Genomic DNA, 19,917 nt, shown 5'->3' on the forward strand with positions numbered 1-19,917 from the left:
ACAGCAGCACATCTTGTGTCACGCTTGACACTTATTTCCTCTCCCCTTCCAAAGCCAGATTTAACACAGTCCACTCTTCCTGCCCTATGTTCTTTGCTTGAGGCTGCTTTGCCTCCATCCTGAGACATCACATTATTTTACTAAGGACATTTAATAACAGATAGCTTCCCAGTTCCTCTAAGACCATTTACTGCTGTGGGATTCTTTGTGCCCACACAACATCCTCAGCCAAAACACTTGGGTAAAAGCTAAACATTCTAGAAGGGTTTTATAAGATCTGTGATCCCAAGTGAGTCTTTAAATATATTTTATTGATTAGTTTTGGCTATATATGAACAAGGAATTGAGGATCTATCCTGCAACTTAGTCCATTCAGCATATTACAGAGTGACTTTTGTCCCAGTCAGAATTAGGCCTTCAGTCCTAAAGCCAACAACAAGAAACTCCAATGTAACCTTTACAGGACAGACTTGCATGAAGAATGAGCTAGGCTAAACCCCAACCTTACATCTCCTCTTACAAGACCTCTGCATGTTCCCACTCACTTTTGGAGCTCTGCTCCTACCTGCTTCCTGGAAACCCAGAACAGACAAGAAAACATGACTGGTTTTTTCATGAGATACCCTGCCTGCATTTTTTTTTCCTTTCCCTATTTTTAAAATAACAATGAGTTTTCTTTCTTCCAGATTTCTCTAATCTTTTCCCTGTGGTGTGTCCATTTTAGCCAGCCTCCCCTCTTCCCTCTAGTACCCGAGACTGCTCTCTTTGTCAGGGAAGTCGCAGGGAGTTCAGGTTTTCCCCTCTCCATTTCTCTTTGGACCTGACACTGCTCCTGACCCCTGCTCAGCCTTTGCTTTGAAGTGCTTTTTCTGCTCTCTGCTTTCCCACTGGATTGTGTTAACCCTCCTCCTTTCCCCGCTCCATCAGTTGGCTTCAATAAGCGAGAGCAGCTCACTGGAACCTCCTCTTTTGTGTTATCAGCATGCCTTCACTTCTCATAAAACCCTACCCACCTTCCACATAAAACAGTTTGGCAAAAATGATGGCTTCCAAGGCCGGGGAACACTGCTAAATTCCACGTGGGAGCACCGCTGGCTGCCCCAGACAAGCCTGTCAAATAGGTCTTGTGTTTGACCTAGGCAACTTCACAGCAATGTCTAAAAACAAGCAGCCACCATCTTCCCCCTCCCCAGGACCACAGCATTCAAGTGTCTTTTTTGCCATGTGCTGCAAACAGCATTATCCTTGTGGGGCTCTGCAACTTTGCTCCTGCTCTACTGCAATTTTAATGGAAAACAAGCCCACAAATTTGGTTTAAGTACTGATGACTGATTTGATTCAGTCTCCTTGGTGCTACAGCTCCTAACTGATGGATGTTCAGGTCAAAGCAAGAAATGGCATCAGCACAAAGAATGGCTCAGCTCTTACTCATTATAGACTCCTGTAAGTTTCCAGATCTATAAATATTCACGTTATTCCCCACAGAGGGGAAGAAAGAGGATGATTTGTATCCTTCTAGCTTGTTCTGTTAACACATTCCCATTTTTCAGTGTTTTCCAGTTGGATATATACCGTGACGAACAGGAAACCCTTGTGGGAGGAAATACATTTTAGCATAAAATGCATTGGTGTGTAGTTTATAAATATTTGCAATGGAATGTGGAAAATATCTCTATTGATCACATTAATGTATTCTGGATACAGAGGACCAGCCTTCTTTTTAAGACATGGATAGAATTTTCACTATAGGAAAAAAAACCTGCAGAGTTTGTGTATGTTATATAAACACATAGACAAAAATGCTTTAGAGTAGAAAATGCTATTTTAATTCTAATGGTAAAGCTTGATTTATTTTCTATATCTCTTTTGCCAGAAAGTTGAGCATCTCACAAAAATATGAGTCATATTGCCTGAGGATCAAAACCAGAGAAAACTCAAAGCTTGCTAAAATGTTATAACCTCTTAACCACTCCATTAGTGAGAGCTGGTGATAACATTTAAATAAGAAAGTAAAACCATTATTTTGCTCAAAAATTGCATTACAAAGGTAAACAAGACATAATAAGAGCTTGAGAATACCTTGGTTAACACAGCAGGCTGAAAGACTTATACAGCCTCCACTCTCCTAAGTATTTTTCATTATTGCTTACTAGATTATTAATTATTTTTGAAAGGATTATTGTAGTTACAAATTCCCACTCAGGCTTCTTCACTCACCACTTGAGAATACTGCAAAGGAACACCTTTTCACACATGAATGTGATCCACGTGTGCATGTGGCTTTGTGCAGGTGGGAGCAGCATGGGGACACAGCCACAGCATTCCAGCACAACTCCAGGCTGATCCCCTCCCTGACATCTCAGCACAGCTAATTCCTCTGTGCCACACTGATGCAGCTGTACCAGCAATAATAACCTTTCCCTTCTCCCCCCTTTTTTACCCTGGGCATTTTAAGGCAAGCACTACCTGTGAGCCTTCAAAACCCTTTCACCCAACACAAAGCTTCTTACAGCTGCTCATTTTCCAGCTTCCATCAGCATCATGTAATTAAAGGATCTCTGCCATGAGTCATTAAACGCCCTCCCCATGATGCTGTTCAAAACATAAACCAGGCAAGAAAAGACACTGGGAATGATGCATGTGGAGTTCACAGCCCCTCACTTCACAGCTACCAGCCCTCTTAGGTGCAGTGACTTCTCACCTTTGAAATACTAATAATAATAGCAGTAGTAGTAATTATACACATTGAGTGCCCATTTAGCTGGCAAGTAGCTTAATCAAATGGAAACAGGGTGGGAATAACCTACTCTGATGTCCCCAAAGTCTCTGTGAAAATCAAGGTGGCCAAGGTCACTGGTGTGTCTTTCCATACATTGCCAGTACTGTTCATCTGCTCGAGGGCAGCAGGAGCCCTGGGCAGCCTTCAGGAGCGTGCTCCTCCTTCCAGGTATCTCAAGGATTTAGGAAGGTGAGTGCTCATGGTTGTGGAGCTGGCTAACAGCCATCACTCATTTGACACTGGCCATTAAGCAGCCTGGAGGCAACCAGCATGGATCTTAAGCTGCTGCACATGTTTACCTTGCCTGGGGGAAAACAAGGTAGGGGAAGTGCTGGCAGAACCCATGTCTTGACTCTGTACACAAATGTCCTCCTCCCCCCACTTCCCAGTCCAGATTCTTGCATTCATTGCATTACATCCTTGGTGTCTCAGCTGTGCTGGACTGTGTAGAAAACATCAGCATCTTTCCTCCACAGCCCACGAGGCAGGGAGGAGCAGCTGTGTTCTCTCTGGTGAGTTCAGGGCAGCAGATGAAGGCAGAAAACCTGCAGCCCCACCAAGCCCAAAGGGATCTGTGACAGGCCTGTACTCTGAGCCCTTCCACCACAGCATGAGAGAAATGGCTTTCAAGAGCAACAATGATTATGTACATTCCATGCCATGTTAAAGAGGGAAAATAGCAACAGGGACAAGAAAAGCTTGGGTTGTGAAGGATGTTCCAGCAGAGGTGATTAATGGTGTTGAAAGAAACCCCCATTGCTTCAAATTTCTTTCCAATTAGCCATGAAGCTACTCCCTCCTTTTCCCTCTTGTTCTATTTCTCCCCCTTTTTCCTATACCTGTGTTTGATTTAGAATCAAGGTTCATGATTTGTGTTATGACAGCAGAAATAAAAGATCTGTGTACTGTATGCATGGGATTTAAAGCATTGCCTTTGATGGCTCATTAGCTGCATGTGGCTACATGCAACACTGCTCGACTGAGATATATTGCCCAGGATTTAATTCCAGAATTATTTCAAAGGCATTAAATTGAATGCTTGCCCTTTTCACCATGGTATTTAAATGATACTTTGTATGCCAAGCTTCAAAAAAGAGTACAGGAAACACAGATGCACTGCTGCTGGAGTGTGTATTGACTTTGTTAATGTGTTAAACATTTATTAGAATTTTTTTAAACAAGATAGTGAAAACCCAGTTGTTACTACAACTAACTTTCTCTGCTACAAGAGAAAAAGGAGATTTTTTCTTTTTCTTAACTAACAAACAGCTCTCAGAACTAGTGAACAATATCTCATTTGTTCAGCAAGACTTAAAGACGAGAACAGTCTCAGGCTGGAAAAAAAGAGATGTGCACATTTCCATGCTGGCTGAGTAAAACAAACCAGACAAAGCTTCTTCCACAGTAGAGAGGAGAACAAACCCCAGAGCTGAGCTGAAGGTCAGGAGGCGCAGAGCTCTCCAGGCACAGCCCCAGCCAGCTACTCCTGGTGGAAGGCTGCTCAAGGACCCTCTGGAGAAGCAGCTCTGAGCTCTCAGCTTACAGCCTGGCAGGGACAGCTAAGGATGAGAGCTTGCCTCTGGTGCACAAAACCAAACCCTCCAAAACAATCTGCATTTATTTACTGCTGGTCTACAACTTCTGTTAAGAAAGGGTCCTCTGTATATTCATTTTCCCCCCATTTGCCTTGTCCCTGCAGATTCAGGGATGCTACTGGTAAAACACAAAGTGGACTTTATCCAGTTTACAACCAAACTTTCATTCTGAAATAAAGCAAACCCAGATCAGTTTCCTTGAGCTCACAGTGGGGATATCCTTCTGCCCAACTCCCCTTGCCTACAATGGGTCACACGAGTGCAGTCAGTCGTGCAGGGCAGCTGCCCAACACTCTGCCCATACACTTCTCCCCTTCTCTCTCCTGGCAGCATCCCTTCATCACAAACACATCCAAATGTCAACATTTCGTACAAGAGGAGATACAGAACACAGCTCTTTGCACGATTTCATGTGTGGCCACAATTGGCTGGAGCTGGTGGTTCTGTTGGAGCCTGAAGGACAGTGGGCATGACCAGAATTTGCATCTGGATTTGAAACTTAACACCATTTGGGAAACACAGGCAATTACCTAGAACTGTGTTTCCATGCAGCAACGCCCAGGAGTCTGCAGCAGTATTACACCAAAATTCAGCTTCAGCTGGGAGCCACGTTTTACTGCCTTAATCACAAGACTTCTGAGTAACCACTGTCACAGAAATGCAAGAGGCAGAAGAATTTGCATTTTTGAGCTGATTTGAGAGCTCATCATTGTGTTTTTAGTCCTCTAATAAAACAGCATTAACAAAGACACTGAATTCCTTCATGCGCTTGAAAATATATGTGCACACAGAGATCCTCTCCACTTCTGCCCTGCCTACCAAAGGAAGTGCAAAGGAGCAAATCTATCCAAACACATGGGCTGCATCTGGCCTGAGGTCTCTGGGGGCTGCGCAGTGGGGACAGCACAGGGAGGCAGAGGAAAGATTGCCCAAAGTGCTCTTTCTGGCCCAATTCCAGCACATAAATAATTTAATTGGGAATGCTGCATTACCCTTAGTCACTGTTTAGCAACAGTTATCTTGGTTATTTAGTAACTAAAGAGTTTTGTACAATTAAATGATTTATTTCACGTATGAGGGTCTGGAAAGGGACCTTACACTGCACAGAAACGTCCCAGCTTGCCTCAAATGTACAGAACTGAGGCTGGTCCCATGTGGATGAAGCTTGGTCTGATTTTCTGTGGAGATTCAAGATAACATTCCCAAATTTCCATGTACCCAAATATCATAGCATAGGTATTTCCCCACTTCCACATTAACCAAGGGATGTTTTGACTCCAAACACTTTCAGATACACCCTGTGGTATGGAATGGCCATGCAGAGTTTTCCCAAGATCCACTATTTTCGGCATTTAAGTAAAGCTTCAGCGTCAAACACACAAGATGTGAAGCCCTGCTTTTACACGATTTCACGGCATATTGAGGAATGAAGTACTGGTGTTTGAGGCAAGTGATTTACTGACACGGGGTTATCCAGAGGTTTAATTTGTCATGCATCTCACTCGCATGCTTTGTTTCCCTCCTCACTCTTTCTCAGAGGCAGCATGCTGCACACCACTGGCAGTGAAAGGGCCTCCCTTCACACAGCAGCAATTAATTTTTCTCAGCTTCTCTCCAGCCAGATATCAATGATTCCTCAGGACCTGCAGAGCCTCTTTAAGACCCTGTCAGAAACATGGAAGGCTTCTTTTTCCTACTGCTCAGTTAAACACAGCCTCTGCATTCAGATTACCCAGGCTGATCAATCTCATTTCCTCCCTCTTGATAAAATATTGGGCATCAAAGCCTTTTAACCCAACAACTGGCCAGCCACAGTCCAATTCATCTGCTGGCATGGATACAGAGTAGGCTTAAAGTGATGTCTGATCATCAGTGCCTTTACTTTTGGCCATTAGATTATTGCAGTACTTACAGACTGAGTCTGGTCCTGCATCTCACACCAGACACCACAGCGGGGAGTGGAAGAAGAGACACCCAATAGATTTGCAGCTGAAGCAAGATCTCCAAAGGGTTTTCTTTTCAAAGCAAATGAATTAACTTGAAAGCACTTTGTCCAGCCCTGGATTCTTCTAGGGCTGTGCAAACACTTAACTGCACAGAGATGGATTTTATCATAGCAACATCCAAGAGAAGAGTCAGTTCTGGTATTTCCATGTTCACTCTCACTTGCATCATGGTGTCTCCATCCATGGTGACAGCCATCACACATCCTCTGCCCTGGTCGTCTTACACTGACTCAGTCACAAGTACTAGTCATCAGAGAGGGGTGTTTTTAAAAAGAGTTAAAATTCCCAAAAGCAAGTCATTTGTTCAGGGATGTTATTGAATCACATTCTTCAAATAGCCAGAAGCTCCAGTTATTGCTCTTGAAAGTGATTTCTGATTATGTAGAGCCTCCTATCTCCCACCACAACTACTCTGCATTTCACGAGAGGCACTGGCAGGTTGGAAATCCACAGAGCACAACTGCAGGCAGAAAGTACTGCTAATTTATTTTACAAGGATATGCTAGCAGTTAGGACAAGCTATCACATTGGAAATATGCAGTTGCATGCAGTAATGTAGACCATAAAAAGAGATTAATTAGTGATGCAAACCTAAAGAAGATTAATTAAAGTACACTAAACCAGGCATCATTTCCTCCACAACCTGCTTGATTTTAATCTGATTTGCTCTATAAAAGTGTTTTTCTTTGGGTTTATTGTTTGCCCTTTTGTGTCCTCTTCCAAAAGATATCTTCACACAACTGCCCAAGAAGCACTGCCTACACCTGCAAGGACAGGGCTCTTTGTGGCAATATTTATTTAAAAGGGGAAAATAACTGTGTACTTATTGATTTTGAGAGGAGCTTTCAGAAAACACCAGGGGGATTAGCACTCGGCTCATCCTAACTCATGTTCATTGCCTGAACTCATGTAGCTCCTTCAATTAACCTGCCAAAGTAATGTAATGATGTGTTTGATGAATCTCAAAAATAAACTCTGGGCACCTGTGACATGCTCAGGCAAGATTATGGCAGCAGAACACACACAGGGGATGGCAGTGGCCAAACTGAAGAGGAAACCTCTACTGAGCCAAGAAGCCTTTGCCCATTTACCTGTGGTGATTATGATAATATCAGAGTTACACTTCAAATTTCCAGCTGAGATGCAGAGTCAACATGTTAAATATCATAAAGATACAGGTAACTCAAGCCTGCCTGTCTTCCAGAAAAGAAAAGAGGATACTAGATGCATTCTAGAAAAGAGGATACTAGTGGGAAAAAGCCCCTTCCTTTCAACCCCAGAGGCCAATGGCTGGGGAGGTGAAGGATGAAACCTGCCCTGTGGCCTTCAGCCAGGACTTTGCTCTCAACCAGCACAAGCTGAAACAGGACCCAAGGTGAACAAGGGAATCTGAAAATGAAGGGAAAAATAAGAATTACTCTGGAGCTGCAGCCTGCAAATCTGGGTATGCACCATGTCTCTCAGATGTAGGGCATGTTTTCCATGCCATTGCCACTCCTGGTGCTCTTTTCATCTGTATCAATTATCTCAGGATGCCTTTTGTCTTGTATGCCCACTGGCCATTCTATGGACAGAGAGGTGGTGAAATTGGTTCCACACTTTTTATTAGAGAGAAACTTTCTCAGTATTCATTTGCACTTCATAACCCGTGGCTCTCTGCCACAGATTTGTGACAAGCATAGAAGCAGCTCTTCCCTACAGTTTAGCTTCTTTAATGTGAAATAGGGATACAACAGTCTACCTCAGTTCCAAATCCAGCCAGAACACTTTTCTTTCAAAAGCAGTAAAGCAATGTTAAGCTATTCCCTTGGGGCAGTGGAAATATGAAATACAGCAGAGTCTCCTGCTTTAAAGTAGACTTTGTTTTTGGTTGGTCTTTTTATGTTTGTTTTTTTTTTTCTTTATTGTGAGTTGTATGACATATACCAGCCTCCATTATAAACCAATAAAAGCAAAACTCAATTTTCTGTCACAATGAAGATGACCAATGAAATTTTAAACCTGGACAACACCCATACAATTCTATAAAATCTGAGCAGAATGATAAAGCTCCCTTTAAAAGCACACAGACCCTCATAGAGGGAGTTCTATAGGCATATAAATTATCCAGCTTTACCGTAGAAGGAATATGCTGCACATCATGACACACTCTTCAACATTGCCTGAACTGCCCCTCTAAACAGGTATGGGGCTCCTCTTCATTACCACTGGGTTTTTTTTGGCAATAGCAACACAAAAATTTCAGCATAGACTGTATCACATCAAAAGAATACTAACAGTTAACTAAATTAGACCAAATATTACTCTGCATTGTGCAGAAGCCTGCAGGGCTCAGCCAAAACCACAATCATCTTTGAAAAGAGAAAGGATCTCTGCCCTGCAGCCTCAGCAGAGAACACTGAGATGAAGATGGGGGAAATGTTGCTTAGTGCAGAGACAAAACAAGAACTGTTTGCAAGGGCCAGGAGTCCTGTGCATCCCCTCTGGGATTCTTGTGTGTGGATGGGTACAAGTCTTAGGAGCAAATTAGCTGGAGAAGGAAACCAAGGACAGAGATGATGAGGAAGGGCAGGGGTGTGGGAGGGTCATACCTGGGCAGAACAGGCTAAATGTGCTTGACACTTGCCTACAGAGAGAACCAACTGTTCCACACAAAGTCTATCAGAACCCAGGCTGGCACCAAATATAACTGGAGGTGCTGCAGAACAGGAGAGGGGCTGCCTCTTGCTGGCACAGTCACAGGAGGATGGCGGGAACAAACTTTGGGTGGTAAAACAGCAAATCAACTTCCTGCAGTAGATTTGAAGTGGCGTGAAAAAAACCTAAAAGCACATAGTCAGATTTCAAGTCCTTTGCCTTGGATGAGGAAGAAAGGGAGGTTGGTGCATGTGCAAGGTGCTGTTCATAGGCAGTAGGAGGTGGAGAGCCCTGGGGAGCCTCCCAGCAGTGAGGGTGGGCAGGGGGACACAGCTGCTCACCCTGGAGCACTCTCAGCAGTGTGAACAGCAGCTCCTGAGCCCTATGGAAAGCTCTGTCCTGACTGTACCTACATATCAGACAAATTTTATTGCCACTGCTCAGAAAAAAAGAGCCCAAATGCTTTCAAACATTGATAAGAGGTTTCTGTGAGTCATGCCAAGGAGGCAAAAATTTTACCATGTTTTGCTTCTTCTGTCTGGAAATGTGGAAACACGATCAAACCAGAAAAGGAAGGCCTCTGGGAGTATTTGAATTAGAACCCAAGGATTTGATTAAGGAAAACTATTTAACATGCTTAAAAAGCTTTGCTGCATTAAGACTGAAATCAAGCAAGGTACAGATGTAATGTAATTAGAAAAAGAGTATTAAAGGGTCAGATTCTTTTGTCATGTAGAAAAAAGGATGCACAGAGTTTACCATTTTGTAAGGCATGCAGAAAGTAGAGGCCATTAGCATGGGCAACCCAAGGATTTCTCTTCCCAGTTTTCCTCCTCCCTGCTCCATGAGGTTTTTGGAGCTCTCCTGTATGGATACTCAAAGGTTCACTCCAGAGTATGAGAGACATTTGCTTTATAGCAACAGCACCACTTACTCTAGGGCATATTTTACAGTATTATGCAATGGTTATACTGAAATAATCAGAAAACAAAAATGCCTTTTTTTTAAACCCACATCTAATTCCACTGCAGTTGGAAATAAAGCAAATAAAACTACAAGAAGCTAGAAAATTACTTCACATAGCAAAGGCAAAACCATAAATAAGGGTTGTCCATTCTTTAACTTGAAATCTTTCCATTGCTAACAAAACAGTTCTTTTCTGGTGATGACAAAATCTTGATAGAAGTCAGTACTTTGGTCATTTTTGGACATTGGCAGCATGTCAAGAACCTGTGAAAAGGGTCAGTCTGGCTTTCAGGACAGCAAGAGGCTGGAAGCAGCACTGAGCAGGTCTTCAGCCAAGCCTTGGACTGGCACAAGCAGCACTTGCTGTTTCTGCCTGCTGACATTACTGAAGTGCTGCTTATCTGCTTGAACTCATATTGACTCATGCTGTTCCCACAATAACGAAGCAAAACTGCATCATCGACAAGATGCTGATCCATTTGGAATGACAAATGATAGACCAGAGAATAATGAAATCTGGGAAGTTCTGAAATTCTTATCTTCCATGCATCAAGTAAGCCAGAACCACAACTCCTTAATTCTACTCCTACCTAATGTCATATTTTCTTGCCAGGGAAGATTTAAAAAAGGGTTAATTCAAGGATTTATGCCATAAGTTACTACTGAAATCTTCACATTCACTTATTTTACATCTCCAGGCATTGAATTTTCAGATATAGGTCTGGTATTGAATACAACTGAAAATTAATGATGGAAAAATATTCAAGAACAAATGCAAGAGGGTATCACTTGCATCATAAATAGATTTTCAAGAGAAATACTTAATCAGAGAAGAAGAGTAAGACACAAGAACACCCAGAAACCACTTCTACAAATACACAAGGATGAAGAAAAGCATGCGGTTTGCTGAACCTAACTCCCCTTGGCACATCTGCAAGCCACAAATGTGAGGTGATAGGATGATGCAAAAATTGCCCAATTTAAGGACTCTCCTGAAACTGATACGTGCCATTACTGAGACAGATTGTGGTTGTACACCCAGCTCTGTCAGTACCAGAGGGATGTCAACACCAGGTCATTCAAACCAATACTCTCACAGAAAACTCTCATATGCAAGGACGAAGCAAGTGGTCAAAAGTAGCAGCAACCACTGGTGAAAGATTGTAAGTGAAAAATCAGGAAAAGCCCCTTTTATAGATTTGCACATAATTAGGGTGAAAAGGAAAATAAGATAGCAAGACTGCTGATCACTTAAAAACTGAAGATTCAATGTTTATTTTATCTGCGGCCATGACTCTAGAGTACCATAAAGAAAAATCCTGCTGAGAATTCAAAATATGCCTTCTCAACAGAACAAAAAAAACACAAAAATGCAAGACTGATGTAAAGTATTTGCAAGCAAAAAGGACAAAATGCAAACCTCCCAAATCGGGAAGAACATTGCCCCCCCCGGAACCTCCTCCTGAGAAGCGTTATTAGTTATAGCTCTCATGAAGTCCTTACAATTTCCCACTGTATGTATGAATGCAAATAGGTCCAGAGGGTGCAGGAACAATCATCCCAGCCCCAGTGATGCCACTGCCTGCCAGTCTGCAGATCACATGTGTGTGCCATTCCCACTGCCTGCCTCGGGAAGGCTGGTATTGTATGGGAACAAGAATTCCCAGCATGGGCTCCACAGGGCAGCATCGAGGAGCTGCATCTTTCCTTTACTGCCCAGGACAAAGTACTCTTGGTAAAGCACAACTGAAATGGGAGGAAGCTTCAATCAAAGCATGGGAAAGAAGAACTGTGCTGTGCTGGGAGGCTGAATGGAAAAGGCAGGGGGAATAACGAGCAGCTAAAGCAGCAGAAACAAGAGGATGAATTCAGCTCCTGCAGACAGAGTTTCACCAGGGAGATAAGGCAAAATGACTGGGGTTTGTTTTAACTTGTTTGCAACCAGAGAACTGTAACTCTAAAACCTTCGCCAACATGGAATAAGTTTGAATTTATTGAGCCTCTCAAAAAAAAAAAAAAAAAAAAAAAAAAAAAAAAAAAAAAAAAAAAAAAATCCAGACCAAAGCAAAGGAAAAACCAGGAGAGACCCAGGCACTCAAGCAGAACTTCTCATGATAATGAATAGCGTTCAGCACAGAGGGTAAGTTGCCAAAGGAGGTTATCAAAACCAATGGATACAGATCACTTTAAATACACATCTGGACACTGTTACAACAGGAGCAGTTTGCAACACACAGGGATAAAGTTTTAATGAAATATTCTTAACAAGAGAAACTTGCTATGCCTAATGTAAAGGCCACAATTCCTTATTTTGCAAGTAATACATCACTGAAGCCAAAAGCTCCCCTCTAGGAAACACTGTGCTAAGGAGGTGCTGGCAGAGAATCAGGCAGGGACTGCCTGCTGCTGTTGCAAGCAAAGCCCTTTGGCACCAGGGAGAATAAAGTATTTTTTCCCTTTATTAAAAAGGTATTTATTCACCCCAAGGGGTCTGTTCCTCTCAGACGAGACGTTGGCACCAACTGAGCTTACAGGAAGGAGATGGAGTAAAGGGCACCTATACATTTCATTTCTGACACCAGCTCACACACCACGGGAAGGGGATTAAGTGAAGAGAGAAAGAGATTTTATCAGAAATGCAAGATGAAGGGAATTACTGATCAACACCAAGGCATCAGTGTGCAACAGCTCTTCCTACACCCAAGCAGTGTCCAGAGGCCCCAGACCTTTTATCTGGCAGTCAGATGAAAAGCTATCCCAAGACCACTCATGGACCCAAGAAGACACCTGGGTTTATCCCAGTGCAGAGGAAGACCCATTCTGAACTCACAGTGCATAATGCATTCAGAGTGCTCAGGAGTTATGGGCACTGGTGTTGTCTGACCTGAACAAGAGCTGCAGCTTCCCCAAGCAAAGGCCAGCCCAAACCCTCTGCCAGAGCACAGTTGCTGTGCTTCAGGTCTGAACTTCACAGGAACTCCCCACAGTTAGGGAGGGCAAGGTAGGGGGAAGCCCAACAGCCTGCCCAGTCCTTTCAGGAGCATGCATAAAGGGTTGCAGCTTTTCCCAAGGATTCTTACACTGCTTATAGGGTGCCTCTGTTAAAATTTGCAGTGAAAAGCCACATGTATCTTCCAGATCTTCCCACCAGTACCCACAGAGTATTTTGGGCATGATGGAGACAGTCTTGAACCTATCAGGCAGCATAAGCATCCCCCTGCACTTCTAGTTTGGCTTTTTTTTTTTTTTTTTCTTAAATGAGCACTTGGGAAATAATTGTTGTGTGCTGAATTCCATTATAAATCACACATTACCATTTCTCCCAGAGAACCACTATGAATCACAACCATCTCTTCAGAGGGCAAAGAACAGAACAGCACTCCAAACCACACAAAGTGACCACAGATCCCAATATACCCAAGAACTTCAGAAGAAAATTTACATTCACAGGAATAGTTTTCACCCTGGGCAGTGAAAAATCCATATGCCCTGTCTGTGGGTCTCCCAGAGAACAGGACATATCAACAGCCAGACTATTCTTTGAGGGAAATTCTAGAGGGCATTTCTCATTACAGACACATTCCTGTAAATAAAACAGACTACTGTACAGCATCTCCATCCAAGGCCCGAGAGCCAGGACTGCTCAGGCTCACAATGTGATTTAAGCCTTGGGAAGGGATCTGGAAAATGCCACTGCTGACAGCAGAGAGGAGGGAGGGGAGGTGGAGGACGCTGATTTTAAATCACAGAAAGAGCAGACTGTAGAAGTGTAGACTTCATCATGCTGTGACAGAAGAAAGTGAGGGGCACTGGTGTTCAATCTTCATCATTGTTAAATTCTGGTTTACCTCTCAAACCTGTGCCTGCCCTGAGCAAACCTTGGCTCAGCTTCCTCTGTCTGCTGCACTCATGAAAGTCTGGAGTCAGCTGTGGGGCACTCCTAGTCCTACTTATTGCACTTTTTTTCAAGGTAACAATCTTTTCCCTCCACTTCAGGGCACCACTTCCCTTCTGCAGACATCTTCTAGCTGGAAGGTGACCTCCTTAGGCTCAGCTGAAGTTAGCCAGGCCTTAAAAGGAGAACATTACCTTAGTAAAATCACTAAAATTTTATCCCTGTGGCTTTCAATAATCAGTCCAGAATGTACTCTAGGCCCTAATGCTACCCTTCTTCATCCTGCTGAGCATCATTCTTCCATTGCATTTGAAATCCTCCTTCCACCCAGGAACAGCAGAGGCAGAGAGGAATCCACCCACCCTCAGCCATCTAAATGCAAGTCTTTTAGTGTGAAATGGCAATCTGTGCCCCTGCTCCAGTCAGGCACTGGAGAGAGAGAAATTTTCAGCTCATGGTTTTATAAAAGACAATGAATCTCACGATGGAAAAACCTCTTTCTTTCATTTCTTACGGAAGCTGTGAGTAGCTTCCCACTGCAGTATTGTAACACATAGTAAAGAGCTCAAAAAACTATTTCCACATCTACTAAAGTTCAGCATGTTCTCTAATCTGAAGCCCTACAAACAAAAATGTAAATCATTTCCCTAGCATAAACCCCCAAAGGCCTAGTGACTCCAGTTTATTCTAGACCAGTTTGTAAATGATCCAATTAGATCTGTACAAAATTTACAGCAAAGCCCTGAGTCATCTGTAAAGAAAATTCAGACCAGTGTCATCAAGAAAGTTGCAAAAATTTTTGAACAAGAACATAATCACAGTACCATGAAGCAAATTCGTTGTTTGACTTACAACAGATTCTTTTTCATGAATTCCCATAAAGTGACCAGTAGAATAAATTTGACCTCAAAAACAGAGCTTTGGCAGGCAGATGTTAGCTAATTAAAAGAAAAAAAAAAAGTCAGAAGAAGCACTGAGAACAGACATTCACAAAGGATTTGCAGCAGTATAAAAACCACATGTTACCAAGCAAAAATATTATATAGGAGTGACACAAAAGCAGTGTACACAAAAAAAAAAAAGAAAGCCTGGAAAATTCTGACACTACATTTCAAGCTGATACTACTCCACACATGTCAGGAGGTCTGTGCAGTGAAATGACCATTTTAAAGCAAGTGAGAATCTCCAGCTTCCCAATACTTCCTCTAGGAACTCCTCAGACAGGGAGTTTAATGCAACTATTTGCATTATTTGCTTCACTGACAGGAGCTTAGAAAAATGATCTTCCAGTAAGGATTGGCTTTTTGTCTGCAGCTGGGACAGATCAGAAGAAACTTCAATCTTAGATGCTTCTGTTGTGCAAAGATTTAATAGCTTCCATTTGCAACATGATGATTGCCTAAATTAAAATGAAATTTAATAAAAAGAGTGGTGTTGGAGGTTTCAGATTGGGAATTTAAATACATGGTTGCTGTGGGTGTTTGCTTTCCTGAGAGGAGATTTACACAGTTAAGTTTGGCATGTCTGCAAAAAGTTTGCTCCTCTCAGAAAGCAGGATTACCAGAACAGTCTGCAGGATGCCCTACAGCAGCTCAGCATTCCTCCAGAGCAGGCAATTAGGCTCAGCCTAGCTTCTGCCTGGACAACCCAGGTCCAAAAAAAAATGGTTTAAAGGCATGCCCTACAAGCCCTGTTTTGGTAAGCTGCTGGGCTTTGCCTCCCTGCTCAGCTCCGGTGTCTCACCTACTCTGCCTTCAACATCTGAACCAGCAACCTTTGTTCCTCTGCTGCTTTCCAGTTATTTTGCCATATTTACATAGTTCCTCTAAAATTAAACATGCACAATTTATTTCTGCAGTACCTACAACATTACTTAGGAGTTATTACATGCAGCAAAGGAAAAAAAAATATGTCTAAAATAACCTATGCAGAAATCTTGGATATGGCCTTTTATTTATTTATTCTCACTAGGAACTAACTAAAAATAAAACTGCAGTAAAGCTGCAATAAAGCAAATTTAAAATGCTCAACACAAGAGTAAATTTAGGTAATGCACTGCCATCAAGTATTTTTGGGGGGGTTGTGTTTTTAAGTTTAAAACAACTTCAAGCATGGTTTAGCATTACAGTGCTTCCAAAATAACAGTATGAGATAAAGTCTAACTGAAATGTGTTAGGAATAAACATTGAGTTTTTATTTAATTACTCAGCATAACATCTTCTTACATAAATTCCTGCAGGTGCTCCCTACCAGCACCAGTCCATAGCCCCAAGTACTGAGGTATCAAAACACATTCAGACTCAGTTCTTTCCCCAGTTTGGATCCCATTTCTGGGTTCCAGATGTCTGCACTGCTCTTTTTCCAAGGCATGTGTCCTCCCCCACACCATCAGCCTCACTGAGCTGGGAACCCCTTTCCTCACATGAGCATCCACATTTGTCTACAGGACAAATTCTGAAATTTGCTTCTGCTTAATGCCCTGCTTTTGTCAATATTCCTTTTCTATGTCTGTTGACTGACAGTTGGGTTTGGTCCCTTTACAGTCAGGAATCAGAGTTTTTAGATACAGATTTTAGATACCTCATTTATTAGGATTCCTGTGGATGGATTTGCAGAAAACATGTAGACTTGTAGATATTCAGCTGTACTGGAGTAGCCCCAACCTGTTCATCATTCAACCACTCTTCCACAATTAGAAGTAAGATTTTAATGAATGAAAAGTAAGAAAGGACTGTGTTCCTTCTCTTCAAAAGTACTAAGAATGCACAGGCATTAAAACAACTATATAACAGAACAATTTCTAGCAGAAATAGTTCTCTTTCAAAACTAGCAGGTGAATACCTGAGAGCAAGCACCTCAGATTCTCAAGACTGCTAAATAATTGCACCCCCACCTCCCCTGTAAATGTTCCATTACCAACTTTTTACACATCTTACAGCCCTCACCCAGTTACACTAAAACACAGACACACATCACTGCAACAGGACAAACACCAGCATGGCCGGGTACAATTACAGGGCGTTTCCTGAGAGCACAGTTCACCTCAGGATAAAGTGTTCTTCAACCCAGCCTGCTTTGTGCTTAAGCCTTTTGAGACAGCCAAGGGAAAATTTCATCTCAGAAGAGCAGAGACTCTGCAGTCTTAATAAAAGGTGGCACAGAGATAATCACATACTGCAGATATCCCACAGTGATTTGGTGCAGTATCACAGCAAGGGCCCCCAGTCCATCCCAGCAATATTTTTGGAATTGTGTACTCTCAGACCGATCACAAATACCTGAAGATTTTTTCAGATCAGTGGAAAAGGCTAGGCTTGTTCTCAGCTGCTTTACCTCCCTGCCACAGCATTCTGCCTGTGTTTCTTGTCCTTGGGGTATTTAGCAGTAACAAAGTCATTGAGACACCCTTCTGTTCAGCAGATAAAACAAGCTTTCTACCTGACTTCACTGATTATTATTACCTTGCCTTCCAAAGAGGACAGTCATCTGCATTCCCCAAGGAACAGAGCACCTATGAGGTACCTAATCCACATTTGCAGAAAGAGGTGTTGCAAATACCTTTCACTCAGTGCAAAAGCTGAGGATGTGGCAGCTAATTTAACACACAGCATTGTAACTGCTTAGGAACAGTTCTCCAGACCTGCCTCTTCCACGGCCAGGAGCACTCCAAACAAATGGAGGCCCTGCTCCTGACAGGGCTGGAACAGGAGTCAAGGATCAGTAAACCTCAGGCAGGGATTTCATGGAAGATAATAGCCAGAGAAGAGCACAGCTTTGGCTGATAAGATCTTGCTATAAAGCCATACAGCAGAAAAAGTGTGAGAGATTCTAGTTACAGCAGAAGATACAGATTTCTTTGTGGGACCCTGTGAAGTCATGAACAAAGCATATCAGCTCAACCACACTGTTAACAAAATAATCCATAACAAAATAATCAAGATTTTACTTCAAAAACTACTGCTTTTAATCAAATATAGCAAAAAGTTTCCACTTTGAGTGAGAAACAAATGAATGAGAAGTAAAATAATTGTGTTGAAAACTTTGGGTACAATATTGCAACAGAAATAAAAACTATTTGAATTTTATATTGAAAATATCCTGATTCTGGGGACAAAAAGAGTGAAACTAATTTTCAAAGAACACCACAACTGATAAAGGAAGTCTCCATTGCAAAGAGTCATAAAAATTCAAAATGCACTCGGCCACAAGTGCCCAGCCATGCTCATTTCTATTTGTCATATATAGCCTGGATTTCACTGTGGTTCTCAAGTTTCTGCCAAGGTTTATACAAAACCTGAACCTCAAGTGCAATGAAAGAAGGCTGAAACAAAAGATCTGGCAACAACCTTCCAGGTTTTATTCAAGTAGGGCTTTCATTCTGGGGGAAAGTGGACCTGGACATCTGTCAGCACTTTAATATAGTGTCTTCAAGTGTGACCACATTGTTTAACTCCTTCAAATCAAATTGAAATGTTTATTTTCTAATATCACTCAGAAGATTTAAACAGATTTCTTTTTTTCTGGACATAGATATCAAGGAATAGAATAATTAGAAACAATATCTAATCCAAAACAATTTGAGACCAATTCCCTCTTGAAATTTTGGCTTCTTCTAAACAGAGAAATTGAGGTCTTACTTTAACAGCTCTTTCCTTAAATGCCTTTCTCCTTTCTGTCCCTGTAGGTCTTTCCCAGGTCCAACTATTTACAAATTTTCCATTTTTAAGCACTTTGAAGTTAGCCTCTTGCAATGTTTGGAACCAATGCAGTGGGACATTTCTGCTTGAACTGGAGCCATTGGCTTAACGTTGCAAAGGCTGATGCGCCTTGCACAAGACAAGTTCCTAAAGCTCCAAAGACTCTGTGCACATTAGGAGAAAGCCTTCCAAAGCCTTCACTTTCTGAAAGCAGGAGGAAATGTGTGCATGGAAGACTGGCAGGGGAGAAAATAGAGCCTGTAACCAACACTATTCTTTTTCCCAAACTCAAACACAAAATTTTACCTGTAAACCAAGCAAATATAACTAGATTTCACTAAATCTATTGTTTAGAAAATAGCTAGGGTCAGCAGCAGAACTCTTCCTCATGGTGAACATTTCATACCACATCTTTCCACTCGTGGCATCTTAAGCTACCTCACTAGTACCTGCTTTTGGTGTCTCGCCTGAAACCTGAGTGGTGCCTTAATGTACCTCATCTAGGCTCTTCTCCTGAATTATATACCTTCCTGAAGACACCTCCCTGCACCTTTGGTGTCCACCCTCTAAAGTATCCTATTCTTCAGCTCTCCTGATGGCTTCATGACTGGCACACCTTCAGTCCTGTGTGTGTTCTTCCTGTTGAATTGGTCAGCTGTCCTATATCTGAGGAGAGCTGTGCCTTAATTCTTTAATTCATAGTTGTTTCTTTTCTATAAAGTTATTACCCTACTCTTCTCTGATGCATTCTCCTTCTGGGCAAAGAAGAAAATTTGAAGGTCAACTCCCAATGAAATTAATTTTCAAAATCCATGGCACTTCTATAATTGATTGCAGCTTTAATGAGAACTCTTTTGCCAGTGAATGGGTTGGAGATGCTCGGGTTTCCTGATAAAACACTCCATTAACATGACCAGGCAAATGAGGAATGAAGTCTTTTTTACTCATCTAATAATGCCCAGGACATTAAGATTGGTTTCTTTCCACCCCTCGCACTTGCTCCCATACATAAGTTTTGGATAAGCTATTCTTGCAAGCCTGGATAATAGTGAACATCCCTGAGCAAAGCGATTACCCCTCCTCTCTGCTGCTGCTGGAAAAATGGCCTTGATCCTTTGGGCATGGTCCATTCCACAGTCTGGATGCAGAAGGAACAGCAACGCCATGAAACCCTTTTTTTTTTGCTTCACAGAACTGATCTGTTTCACACCCTGCAGCTGTCCTGGGGCCTGGTCCCCTGCTTTCCCCCCACCACACAGGGGCTGTGATAATGCAAGATGGGGGGAAAGCCCTATTAGCACCACATGGCAGGCTCAAATGTTCCCATGGTTATTTGTCACCA

The 19,917-nt window shown here is 42.3% G+C and overlaps 1 long non-coding RNA gene across 7 annotated transcripts in view; it reads right to left on the minus strand.

Moving 5' to 3' along the window:
- The window catches only part of LOC137480821 (uncharacterized), a 44,125-nt gene that overhangs the window by 10,485 nt on the left and 13,723 nt on the right, over window positions 1-19,917 (minus strand). Inside the window, exon 3 of one of the 7 annotated variants that reach the window (XR_011003118.1) lies at window positions 19,009-19,241. The exons of the other annotated variants lie outside the window; for them this stretch is intronic. This is a non-coding gene — a long non-coding RNA (uncharacterized lncRNA). Of the gene's footprint in view, window positions 1-19,008; window positions 19,242-19,917 lie in introns of those variants that run through there. 7 annotated transcript variants of the gene reach the window in all.

The sequence above is a fragment of the Anomalospiza imberbis genome, chromosome 11 (genome assembly GCF_031753505.1).
Source record: "Anomalospiza imberbis isolate Cuckoo-Finch-1a 21T00152 chromosome 11, ASM3175350v1, whole genome shotgun sequence".
NCBI classification, from domain to species: Eukaryota; Metazoa; Chordata; class Aves; order Passeriformes; family Viduidae; genus Anomalospiza; species Anomalospiza imberbis.